Source organism: Zonotrichia albicollis, chromosome 7 (genome assembly GCF_047830755.1).
Source record: "Zonotrichia albicollis isolate bZonAlb1 chromosome 7, bZonAlb1.hap1, whole genome shotgun sequence".
Lineage (NCBI taxonomy): Eukaryota > Metazoa > Chordata > Aves > Passeriformes > Passerellidae > Zonotrichia > Zonotrichia albicollis.
The window spans coordinates 1,849,360-1,862,650 of NC_133825.1; the positions used below are offsets into that span (position 1 = coordinate 1,849,360).

General features: G+C 48.6%; 1 long non-coding RNA gene across 1 annotated transcript; it reads left to right on the plus strand.

The window, feature by feature from the left end:
• The first annotated feature begins 4,533 nt into the window (after positions 1–4,533).
• Positions 4,534–9,106, plus strand: LOC141729491 (uncharacterized). Its single transcript, XR_012580992.1, has 3 exons — positions 4,534–4,665; positions 7,355–7,492; positions 8,751–9,106. It is a non-coding gene; the product is annotated as an uncharacterized LOC141729491 (long non-coding RNA).
• Positions 9,107–13,291: the final 4,185 nt, after the last annotated feature.

Genomic DNA, 13,291 nt, shown 5'->3' on the forward strand with positions numbered 1-13,291 from the left:
CTCATGCTTGGGCTTTACCAGCCTTGTTGTGGTCGCTGCCCTGCCCCTGAGGGCTGTGGGAATGCAGAGGCTGGAGCCTTCCTTAGCTGGGAGGGTCCCGCTGCTGCCCGGCTGCTGCAGCGCGGAGCTGCCTGAGGCAGCAGCCCCTGCTCTGGGCCAGCTTCTGCCTCGCACAGCCTAGGCTCACAAGAGGGTCAGCATCTCCTCTGGGCAGCTCTCTGTGTCACAGGGGTGCCTGAGGAGCACTGCTGTCCTCTGTGCCCCTGCCTGCTGTACCGAGTTGGGAAGATGGGGACGTGTGCGGTGCCGAGAGGGCGAGTGCAATGGGAGCGACGGATCCGCGCTGTCAGGGTGAAGAGAAGCGGCGCGGTTCTTCACGCGGGGCACGGGCAAGGGCGTCTTTGGGCTCAGCCTGCTCATAAAGGGTGAGGGTCCTGATGCTGAAAGCCCTGTGGAGATTGGTTCTAGCATGAGCTGCTCTGCTTTACAAACACAGAGGCATTCTTCAGGAAAACTGCTGCAAGGTGGAAAAGATGGGAACACTTGGCAATATTCCTCCTGTTCTGAACTTCACATCTGTTCAGAGGAATTGATTCTAGATGTCCAGGTGCATTTAATCTTAGCAAGTAGGAAACCTTTTCTAAATCTCACAATGTTTATTCCCAAGGAAACAAAGGCACTGTTAGTTCCAGCTCTCCTTAATGTTTCTAGATGACAAACTTACTTGCCTTGCTAGGTATTCTCTTCTGGTCTCAGTCTCCTCTGAATGTATCTCCTGGTGCTTCCCTGTGTGCCTTCTGTCAAGAGGTCTCTCACTTCAAAGGATGCTAGAAATCAGTTTCTGTGCCAGCCACTTGTGCTGGGGGCCTGCTGTTCTTTTCCTGTTGTTCCAGTGCTGTTCCTGTTGTTGTTAGCCAGCTGTCCACCAAGAGAGGGCTCAGAGCCCCAGACAGTGGGGCTGCCTTTTGTATCTCCTAGAAGGTGGAATCTCTGCTTTAAAGTGAACATCTTGCATTTTGTTTCTCTCAGGGAGAATGGTGAAGATGGAAAATCCCATTCTAAAATACATTGAACTGGAAAACATTGGCAGTGGGTGAGTCCAAGCAATGTTAATTGTACAAAACTATGCATCAGGCATTTTGCTGGTGGAATAGGTATCAATTGTGAAGTCAGACAAGCTGGAAATGTGTTCAGGCACTGGGCTGAGATTGTCAGTGCTGATCAGAATTTCTAAGTGTACTCAGAACGCATTGTCAAAGACATCTCCATGCTTCCAGTATCCTGCAGGTCTTAGGCGTTGACAGCACAGATCTCCTGTGTGGGCTGGCTTTCACTGCAAGATCTAAGTGGCTTCTCCTTTCTCTGCTTCTGTTTTGTTTCTAGGACGTTTGGAGATGTTTTCAAAGCACTCAACACTGCCACAGGAGGAGAGGTAAATGTGAACAGCCCCTGCAGACTCTGCTGCACTCGAGGGCTTTCCCCTCTGGTGTGAGCTGTGGCTGGAGCTTTGGGCAGAGCTGTGCTGAAAAGGCACAGGAAGCACAGACTGGTGCCAGCCCACAAAACACATTTGGGACTTTGTCCTCCTCAGCTGCCGGAAGGAAGGCACGGAGGGCAGCGGTTCCTTTCAGAGAAGGACGCGCTCGCTCGCTCTCCATTGCTAAAACAAAGGTGGTGCCTGCAAGCACCTCACTGTTCTTTGGGGCTACAGCTTCAGAGTCCTGGATTCTCATTTCTGGCTGCCAGAAAATCTGTCTGAAAGTTACTGGTAGTTCCTTAGCCACTGCAGTTCTGCACTTGGGAACTGCACATAGGGACAGACCTGCAAGGCGTCCCTGAAAGCCCTAAGCCCTGCCCATAGCCCAGGATGTATCCACAGAGTATTAAGGCAAGGATTACTTCTGAATCCCAAATGACGCAGCAGAGAGTGTGGTGAGAGGTTTGAGGGTGATAACTGAGACACTGCTGTTACCAAGTGCTCAAGGCAAAATGTCAGTGGCTCCACGTGTCCTGTAACCGGCTCCCAAGGGAGCAGAGAAATGGGCTGTTGGAATGTCAGTTCCTAATTACTGCAGTGCCTAATCACAAGGCAGTTTGGCACAGCTCATCTGTGTCATTGCAAAATCACTCGCTCCATGTGTCTTGTGGTCTCGTGCCACCAACCTCTCAAGTTACTGATTTTCAATGTCATTTTAGGTGGCCATCAAGAAAATACAGCTTCAAGGACTGAGGAAGAACAAACTAAAAGTCAATGAACTCATGGTCATGAAGGTGAACAGGAATCCCAACCTGGTCAGCTGTTTAGACAGGTGAGTTGTGCTTTTGTCCTGTGAATGTTTGTTCACGTACTGCCAACTGCAAGGTAAGATCCCACTTTGGTCACTGGCAGAAAATAGAGCTGTAATTATTGGCTAATTATTATTGCTCTTTTTATCTCCAGTGGATGGGAAGACATTGCATTTTGTCTGCATGAGTCTTTGCTGGCACATGGTATTTGAAAATTGTTCAAAAATCCGGATGAGTCGTGTCTTACAAAATCAATGATCTCTATATTCACAGCCACCACTTTGTTTTGGAGCTTGATTTTATTCAAGTGTCTTCTTACATCCAGGTAAACTAACATGGATTTCCCTTGGATTGTTGCCACTGTTTTCCATTGCTATGCATGCCAGGAGGACTAGGTGCTTTTTTCCAGAAACACCATGCGTGACAGGCTTTTCATCTGGGCTGTTACTAAACTGCGCATTTTGCTTGCTGCCCATCTAAGACATCTCTTTTTTCGCAGCTGTACCTTTCTCCTTGAGACTGCACAGATGGCAAACAATGCACAGCCAAGAGGGAATGTCTATTCCTTTATTTTTTTTTTTTGTCTCAAAGGGATCTGAAAAGAAGAGTGGATCCGTCTTTTCCAAACAGCAACCTAGCCATGTACATTCATCTCCATGCCCTTGTGTCCTTCTTTCAGCTACCTTGTGGGTGAGGAACTGTCCCTGGTTATGGAGTACATGGATGGAGGCACTCTGAGCGATGTCATCAGCCAGACCTACCTGTCGGAAGATGAGATGGCAGCCATCAGTCGGGAGGTCAGCAATCCCAGCTGTGTTTCCAAGGCCTTGGGCAGCATTGTCTGGGAAACAGGGGCTCAGAACAGGAGAGGTTTCCTGTGCCCAGCTTTGTTTCTTTGTTGCTGCTACTCTATGGGCAAGTAAAAGCATCTCAAGTGAAAGGCCTGCCAGTGCCCCTGCACTCCCTGTGCTCAGTGCCAGTACTCTTATCTCCTGCTGTTGTATTCTCGCTCTGTCTCTTGTATTTGTATTTGCTGTTCTCCACCTTGCCTTTCTAAATGTTTGCCTGGAGTTTGTCTTCACTGCATTCCTTGCCTGTAAAAGCAAAGGTGCTGGTGGCAGGATTTGAAATGATCAGCAAAGAAAAAAGACTCATTTCTCCCAGTCCTCAGCTGGAAAGGATAGTATACAGCCAAAATGCTCTTTGCTTCAGGAAGGTGACTGGTGTGATACATCCAAGCCTGTGCTGAGGCCAGCAAGAAAATCTTTGTCATGCAACCTCCCACCCAAAAGTGATCCGCTTCACACCAAAGGGAGGGACTTTTCCTTTCCAAACCCCTCCTTTGTCCTCTGCATGGAAAAAGCACGTCCACTGCAGCAGGAGTCATCCTGGCTGGTTGGCAGGGGACAGCCTACAACAACAGGTGCTGTTGCTCTTTCAAAAGCTGACGTGCCTTTCCTCAGAAAGGTCCTGCTCTGCAGTTGTTGGAGCAGCAAGCTCTTCCTCTCAGTGGCCATTACTGTTCTGCCATTACTCCCCATTCCCCTGGAGAGGGAATCTTTTAGGTTCTTTGTTTTCTTTCTTGTGGGATGAAATCACATCACTCATTTTTGACCTCCTGTTTCTGTTTTCTCTCTCAGTGCCTGCAAGGACTGCAATTTCTTCATTCAAACCACGTCATCCACCACAATTTGAAGAGCAGAAACATCCTTCTCAGAACTGACGGTTCTGTCAAGCTGGGTCAGTATATTCTTGGTCAGGTGCAGCGTTCCAGGCTGTGGGTGTGGGGCTGCTTGGAGTGACTGCCAGCTCCCCAAAAATGGTGCTGGTGGCAGTGCAGGGACCCCTGCTGCAAGCTGAGGGCACAGTTGCAACGTGCACAGAGGTAGAAGGAACCACAAGCAGTCAAGAGTGGCCTTGCTCTGTGTGTGTCCCTTCCAGACAGAGGGAGCTGCAATCTAAAGCTTCAGGGGAATGAAGTCCACTGCTGTGAGCAGCGTTAAGAATCTGGGTTTTTTTGGAAGTGGCCAATTCCATACTCCATTGGCTAAAGCCCCAAGGAAATTGAGCGTGGACAGTTCTCCAGGAGATTCAACAGCACATTCTTAATCTGAGAGTGGGGAATTTTTTGCTTGGTTTCCTAATTGGAGCTGGCTTTCACGGTTTGTTGTTTTCTCCACAGCTGACTTTGGCCTCTTTGCTCAGCTCAGCCCTGAGCAGGGCAGACGGAGCTCCGTGGGCGGCGCTGCTGGGTGGCTGGCGCCTGAAGTGGTGACAGGTCAACCATGTGGCCCCAAAGTGGACATATGGTCTTTGGGAATCGTGGGCATCGAAATGGTGGAACGAGAAGTTCCTTCCTGGAATGCAACTCCTGTCTTGGTAAGGTGCAAATACTCACTGATCCCACTGTCTTTCTCACCTGTCCCATGCTCTGTGTGCCATTGGACAAAATCCCATTGCCATCTGCTGGCACCACTTCCACCAAGGTGTCATTCTAAAAATGCCCCTGCCACACATCAGCATCTGCTGTAGCTTTGGTTGTATCAGAAAGGGAAGGGGCAGTTCAGAAACCTAACCAGTTCAGGAACCTGCCAGTTTGGCCTCCAGCCACGCCTGACATTTCCCACTTGTTTTTTGAACAATGTTGGAACTCTGTTTCTGAGAGACAAGAATTTTTCAGTGGAGAGGGTAGACATGTGATAAACATCCTGAGCAATGGAGGTTAGACCTTCCCAGTTTCCATTTTATAGAAAACATAAGAAAAAAAGGAAAAATAAAAGTAAGCAAAAAAGAAAAAGAGAAAAAAAACCCTACTACCTAAGCAATGCTCAAGTAGTTCTGCTTGCTTTTTCATTTTTTAAACACAGCTCTTCCCTTCCATTCTGTAGCAGCTTTTCCAAATCCCGTGGATCTTCGAAACTCTCAGGCTTTCAAGTCATCTGTACATTGTTCAGTCATGGATGTGGGTGGCCTGGATAAGTTTAGGATGTGTTTTTCTCCGACTGCAGTTAGAATTGTTTGCCAAACCCTTGGCTGTTTCTTGGTACTTTAACAAGTTGATGAGCTTGCAGGCAGGTGCCTGGGCTGGGATCCAACATGGGCAGTTGACACCGGTGCTGTGTTTCTTTACCACAGGAGCAGGGCCATCCCTGGCCTGCACAGTTCTAATGACAGGGAGGGCTCCAGCTCCCCACCATGGCCAGTGGCTGAGCTCAGCTGAGAGTCAGGATAAAACCCTCTTTGTCACCTCTGGTGATGTGGGAAAAGGACAGAAAACTGCATAAATTATTTGTACACAAGGGGAGTGCATTGCCATTTCTGGATTTGAAATTCTCCTTCGGGTTAAAGAAGATAATAGCAAAGTCTCTTTGGTCACCATCTATTTCAGTGCCACAAGCACAGAGTTATCATGACAGTGGTGGGCATTTTTATGGAGACTCCAAGGCCTCTTGCCATTGTTATTTTTGTCTATTTGAGATGGATTCTGCAAGCTGAGGTTTGAATAGTTCCCAGTCAGTGTCTTATATGGTTTCTAAATACAATCTTGCAAAAGCAGAATGAGCTCTCTCTCCCTCTGACTTGTCAGCGTGTTAGGGCTTGGTTCCACATGAACCACACTGGATAATGATCAGCCGATGTCGTGCCCATCTACACTGTAACTCCTTGGCCTGAGGAGTATCAGAAAGATCTGCTGAGCTCCATGGACGCTGTCAGCTGCATGGAAGTGAGCATCCTTGGCCTTGCTGAAGAAACTGGAGCTCAGCTTAGGTTAGATGCTCTTGAGCAGGAGAAAGGCTGGAATCGTCAGGTGTTTCCACGGGCCTGCGTGCCCAGAGGGACTGAGTTCTGGGGAGCAGCTGGATGTTTCTGCACATCATGGAAGGGGATTGCCAGGCAGCTCAAGCCTCACCACAGGCAAACACTCCCCAGCTCTTCTCAGGCAACATTTGCTTTGGGTTTCAAGTTGTTCCCACTTCTCTGTCTGTGAAGATGCCCCTAAAACCACAAGGCAAGCCTCTCAGAACTGGTGTTACATTTCCAGAAATGAAGAAAGGAAGCCCAAACACAAGAAAGTTGCTAAGGCACTGGTTTTTAGAGAGGAACTTAACCCCCTGTGCAGTTTCTTCTCACTGGGAAACGTGCCTGAAACCTGGGCATGAGGGTGTAAAGGCCACAGAGTCTCTTCTGCTTCTTGTGCAGTGCTGCTGAAACACTCAGTGACCATGTTTCTCTCCTAGCCCAAGCCACATTCTGGCTGTCACCAAGCCAGAGCCTGGTGATGTGGAGAGCCTGCCAAAACCTGCCATTTGTTTCCTGGCACTTCCTGGGATGGGCCTACCATTCATGCACTGACTTGAGTAGCCAAATGAGTAGAGGGTGACCGTAGGGATGGAACCTCTCCTTCTGATTTGACCACGAAAGGTTTTTCTTTTCCATGTAGGGAAAGCAGAAATTTTCAGACTGCTGAGAAACAGAGCTGCAGGTGGCTCCTGTGTACCCAAGCAGGTGTTTTCATCGCAGTACCTTTGTGCATGGATCTTAATGTGTCTGTGTTGAAGATGAGATTCCAAAGATTTGTTTCCTTACCTGAGGAATACCTGGTGGATTTCCTTTCTTTCCCTCCAATTCCCATTCTTTTCAAGAACAAAGCAAAAAGCTTGATTCGTTTTGTTTTATGGCAGCAGTGCTTAAGGGACAAGAAGCACTGCAGAGATACTTTTCATGTACTAACCCTTGGATACAGTAGAGTTAGTATAGCAAAGTCCTTCTTCCAAAAAGCCTCTCAAGCTGGTGTGAATCCTCAGGGAAGGAAATGTGCTTATGCTGATGTAGTTCCCACTAACTAGGTCAGTATATGAAATCAGCTGCCAAGGCAAGATCTGCAGGATGGTGGAAAAGCTTTGGCTGCATCGGGGTTTAAGTTTTTGGTTGGTAAAGGAAAGTCATCTCTGGGTCTTTGCCAGGGCAGAAACTGCCACTGCAGCATGGAGCTTAATCAATGGGATCTGGGAGAGCGGTTACAGGTGGGAAAGAAGCAGGTGGAGCCTCGTGTCTCCTTTTTCCCCAGCCTCAACTCCTGATAGCCACAGGAGGAAGACAAAAGCTGCAGCAGCCCAACTTATTTTCATCCTGCCTGCGTGACTTCCTGAGCTGCTGCCTGCAGAGAGATGAGGCGCGGCGCTGGTCTGCCAAGGAGCTCCTGCAGGTAAAATGTGAAGGGGCTGCAGATGAAACAGGCTCTGAGGGATGGGCTCCTCCTCCACTCAAGGCCAAGGCAGCAGATGAGCCCCCTTCCTCCTCACCTCCACTCTTGCTGCTCTTCAAATGAAAACGGTGAGGAATCCCAGACTGGGCTGGGCTGGCAAGGTCCTGTAAAGGTCCTGTGGTGCAAGTGTCCTGCAATGAGCAGGGACATCTTTAAAGACATCGAGTTTCTCAGAGCCCTTTGCCACCGGAGCCGGAATGGTTGCAAGGATTGGGCACCTACAAGCTCTTGGGGCAACCTGTGCCAGGGTCACACCATGCTCCGAGTAAACAAGTTCTGATTAGATCCTATTTGTGTTAAAATATATTCACCCACATCCTATTGTAACTGGTCCTGTTAAAAAAGATGTCCTCCACTTTCCTCAAAGCCACTCTGAAGTTTTGGAAAGTGGCAATAAAGTCTCCCCGGGGCCTGTTCTTGACAAAACTGAGTAACCCCACTCTCTCTGCATTTCCTGAGTCAGAGAGGTCCTCTGGCTGTTTCTGTCACCTTCTTTTGTAATTTGGTGGGGTGTTCAGTTTTATGTAATGGCAAAAGAATTGAAGTAGAGCAATGCAGGGTAGAGAGACATGAAATGGTGGTGGAGGAAACCAAGGAAGCCAGTCCCAGCCTAGGGGTCCGAGATTTGGCTGTGGGCAGGAGGGGCTGTGGGGGGCTCACTGTGAGCCTCTGAGAGGCCCTGGTTTGTGCCCCCCAGCCCACCCTTAGAGGTTTCTGTGCCAGGGTTACTGCCAGGCTGTGTGGCAGAGAGGGAACTGCAGGGCCCAGTGCCACTGGGCTGGCCCTGCTGGGAAGGAAGGTGCCATCCAGCACACAAGGGGCAGGGCATAGAAAGATAGACACTGCTTTCTGTGTCTGTGGCAATCAGCAAAGTGCCTGTCGTACAAAGAGAGAGACCAATGAGAGGCTTTGGAGTTTCCTGAAAAGACGAAGTCCAAGGACAGAAAGCACCAATTCTAAAGCACTGGCAGTGCTAAAATCTCAGCAAGATGAAGACACCTGTATAAATGGATGAGTGGGATTCTGGGCCAGGTTTGCCTGTGATGGCAAAGTCTGCACATAAAGATGGAGGTGTAGACGGTCCCATTGTTCCTCTTCCTGCTTCCTTCTAGGAGCAGGAGGAATCCTGTGAAGCACTGAGCTTGGAAGGTCATGGTTCATTGTTTTTTGTTGATCTGTTTTTTTTCCCTTTTGGCAGCATCCATTTGTAAGATTTGCTGAGCCTGCATCCAGCCTGGTACCACTGATTGTTTCAGTGAAGAAGAGGAAGGAGACAAGAATGTGACAATCACATCAGGAACATTTATTCCTTAACAGGTTTAGAGTAGGATTGCAAATTAGGACTAGGATTAGGATTCGATAAGGATAAGGATAAGGATAAGGATAAGGATAAGGATAAGGATAAGGATAAGGATTAAGGTAAGGGTTAGGGTTAGAGTAGGATTGTCTAATAGGACTGCAGAGTAGGATTGAAAATCAATAAAGTTTCTGAAACCACAACTCACCTTGAAGATTCCCTTCCTTTTCACTCTGCAAATAAACTCGAGAATTCCTTCTGAATTGTCTGTTGTTTCTTAAAGGTGGAAAGTGAAATGGTGTCTTTGGCATGGTGTGAAAGTGGGGAAGTATCTTCTTCATTCATCCTCTCCAGACCAGACTGCCTTTGGAATATGGCCCACTGGTCTGTTTTTGGCAATCTTTGGTACTTCTATTTGAGGCAGAAAGGGCAATGGCATTTAAAGGCAAAAGCACAGGAAGAATGGGGCAGCCCAAACATCTTATGCAGATGCAGGCCTTCAGCTGTGACTGGAGAGCATTGGGGCTCCCTAAATGCAATAATCTCTTTGGCTGGAGGAGAGCCTTGCTCAAGTGAGAAAGCAGAAAGATGCGAGAGGGTGCTCGGGAAGGTCTCCTGTGGTGCAGAGCTGTCAGTGCCTGTGAGGTGAGAGCAGGCCTGGCCTTGCCCGGGCTGGAGCCCCAGCAGAGCCCCGGCAGAGGCCGGAGCAGCCTGAGCCCCGGCAGAGGAGGGCTGGAAGGAGGCCCCTGCAGCTGCAAGAGGCAGCAGCCGGGCCCTGGGTGCCTCTTGCTGGGAGCAGGCGAATCCTCCGCTCTCAGAGCCCAGGTGGCAGCTGGCTGCTGCCGAGGGGAAGCGCAGCCGTGCTGGGCACAGCCCAGCCTGGAGGCATTGGCCGTCTGGAGTGTGCCCAGGAGCAGGGAAAGGCCAAGGGCAGCCGCGGGCCGCTGGGCTGGCTGAGGATTCCTCCTCTTCTGCCGGCTGCCCTGCAGCTCCTGGCAAAGGCCAGCAGTGTGTGCAGCACTCTGGGCACCGGGGCAGGGAGCCGGGCTGCTCGGCAGGCTGGAGCACAGGGCAGCTCCTTCAGGCCCGGCACTTGTGCCAGGGGAAGCGAGGCCAGCGTGAGGCAGGGACAGCTTGGCAGGGCCCATCTGCAGGTGCCAACGCCTCACGCAGCTCTGGGAGGAAGCGCCTGCAATCCTGCAGTTCTGCACTGAGCCAGAGCAAATGTGTGAGATGCAGAATGTTTGGTAGAAATATTCAGGCCCACCAGGCCAGCCTGCTTTGTGCTCTGTGGCGCACAGCAAGCGCTGTGCAACGCAGCTCTGAGCTGCTGGGAGAGAGGCAGTCGGGGATGTGCCCGAGGCTTGTGCTTGAGGAGTGAACTGATTTGGAAGGGGGCAGAAGGGTTTCAGTAGGCAATTTGTGTTTTCTTCATTAATTTCTGAAAGAAAGTCATAATGTGTTGCACACAGGTAGGTTTATTAGAAAAAAAAGGCCTTATAAAATCAGGCTTTGCTATGGTAAATTCCCAGCTAGCCTGTTACGTCTTCTACGTGCAGCCAGCTAACTTCCCATGGGAATAGTCATGAGTGCAGTTAGCAGAACAAGCTATTGTGCTAAGAAAACTGTTTGCATCTCTAATAAACAAGAAATCTGTCCCATGAGCATCCATGAAAGAAAAATGTAATCACCCGAGTAAGAGTGAGTCTTAAAAAGAGAGAGTCTTAACATGTACACACTAATACACCTTCTAAGCAATAAATTGTGTGGCAAGGAAACTACCAGCCAAATGAAGTTGAACACGAGTCTGTAAAAACTGTATAAAAATGAGTTATGTGAATAAAGAACTGGCTCTCCCTGCATGAAGAAACTGAGTCCCAGCTGCTTTTATTGACACAGCAATGTGGCTTCACTCAGCAAGAGCACCTGCAGGGTGTATTGATGACACGCTTGTGATTGATTCCCAGAATAGGAAGGAGAGGTGTATAACAAACAGGACTTAGTCTTGTGAATTCTTTTAGCTTTAACAGGAGTGCTGAAGCCTGTATTCCCCCACTGCAGTGCTTACTGTGTGCAAGTGGCTATCTTGGCCTTGAGAATAAGGAGAGTGCTCCTGCTAAGAAGGTAGCTGGAATGCATTCAAAGGGAAGAAAGTGTTTTTAGGAGGCTCTTGACCACCAAAGGAGAATTTGAGTAATGGGAATATTTCCCAAATGACTGTGTCAGGAACCAGAGTCGTGCCCGAAGCCCTGCCGTATTTGATCCATGTTTGAGCAGGTTGACAAGACAGTGAAGGAAAGTGTCTTGTTTAACAGGTGGGACCTTGACCCTTGAAAGAAAAACAATGTATTGGTCAATCGGTGGGCAGTCAAGCTGTGAAAGGAGAACAACGGAGCCCTTGGTGGCAGAGTCATGGAGTCATCCTTAGCCACCATCTCACACGCCAGCCATGTGTGAGCTGATGCTGTAACTGGGAAAATTCCACATCCTTAGCAGGAGATACAAGGCCTGGTTCTGAGCTGGAAGGGTAAGAAGGATGAGATGCATAGCGTTTTGATCCAGGCGACGTCCTGGAAGTGCACTGCCTACCTGCTACCTGCCGCTGCTGCCGAGCACCACGCTCCAACTCTTTCTCCTGCTCAGCAGATTTTTGGGAATTCAGGGGTTGGTATGTATTGTTTGCTACTGCAACTAATGGAATAAATTTTTGCAAGCTCAGTTGTGTCTTAGGTCCTTTTGTGCATGGATCTCCTCCTGAACCTGTGTCAATGACCAGCAGGGACCTACAGGACACTCCTATTCTCATGTCAGTAAATTCTGAGAAGTGACTGAAATATGTCAATAAATTGGAGCTAATGTTTAGCCCATGAGTTTCAGCAAAGTATTGAATATGTCTTAGTTCCATGGATACAAACGGGTAGGTGGGATTGCTGTGTGTGCAGGGCTTAGGGAAGTGATTCCCTATGAATCCACCACTGAAACAAAGTAATGCCTCCTTTCTAGCCCAGAGCTGGCAGCAGGGATCAGGCCCTGCTTGGAAACTTTGATTTTTGCAACTTCTGTTAGCAGGTAAAAAAGGTCAAAATGAAACCTTTTCCAGCTGGTTTATCCTTTTAGGCACCAAAGCTCTGTGACACAGGTGGCCTGGGTGTGTGCAGAGCAATACAGCCACCAAAAAGCCCTTGGTTTCCCCACAAGTTGCCAGTTTGACTGCTTCCAAAGTGGAAGAAAGGCAGAGATGTACATCCACAGGAGTCCTGGGCATGTCCAATAAATGTGCAAATATGTGGGGAGATTTGTTAGGGATGATTTCAGCTGTTATGCCAACAGTGCCTTCTCTCCTGGTTCTGTGCATTATAGGTGAGTAATGTAATAGTAGGTTCTCACAATTAAGAGATAGCTATTATGTAGAGAGATATTATATCCAAATGTAAAGTGCTGTTATTGTAATATGTCCTCCCATAGTCCTCTTTCCCCTCCCCCTTGTAATAGCCTTGGGAGTCAGAGCATTTTGGGAGGGCTGGCTTGTGACCAGCAGGCAGGGTGTAAGAACACCTGAACTCCAGTCAGGATGCAAGAAAGTAATCTCCACCAATGGATGGCAGAGAAAGAGTTGACTGAAAAAACATTGGGAGGGGCTAAGAGTATAAAAGGCAGAGCATCCCTTTTGTAGACAAGCATGTGGCTGCTAGTCATGGAGACTCCCAGTGTTGCAATCATTCCTTATTCAGTCCTTTCTAAGGGTTTACTAAATCTTTAAAATATTAAAGGGTGGGTCATTTCTCAGGTGGGCAATGCTTTTGGCCATTTTCTTGGTCTGGTTTCCTTTGCTTTTGTCCCATCTGAGTGCTCAGCTGGGGTACAGGCTGTAGGTGCTTGGGGCACTCTTAGAGTTACTCTTGGATCCCTTGAAAAACAGGGTTTGGCCCATGAAGGGAATTTGTGCTACTTGTGACAGAGAAGAACTTCCCAGGCTCTTTTGTGTTTGCTGTAAGAAAGCCTGGTTATTGCTATGCATAAATTCACTGACCAACATGGAGCGTTTGCTTTGTGATGTCAGGGCATGGTTGCCACCCTGTCGTAGTGACATCAGAAGGTTGCCTTGGTGCATGGAAGGCCTGAGTGTCAGAGCAGCCCTAGGCCTTGCTCAGTGCAGGAGCATCCTCGAGCTTGAGGCATTTTTCGGTGGGTACTTGCACACTTACAAAAGCCTTGTTTCTTCTGGTGTTGCAGCACATCCTGCAAACTTGCAGAGCAGTGCTATAATGATTCACCATCTTGCTCCTGCTCTTTTTGCTGTATATGGTGTTTCCTTCTCAATCTACTACTTGACTCTTTTTGCACATAGGTAGAGATTGGAGTGACATAGAATGCCATTGTTAACAATGTAGATGAACTCTCCTTAGAAGATATGGCTGTAGATGCAAGAAGAAATGGGGTTA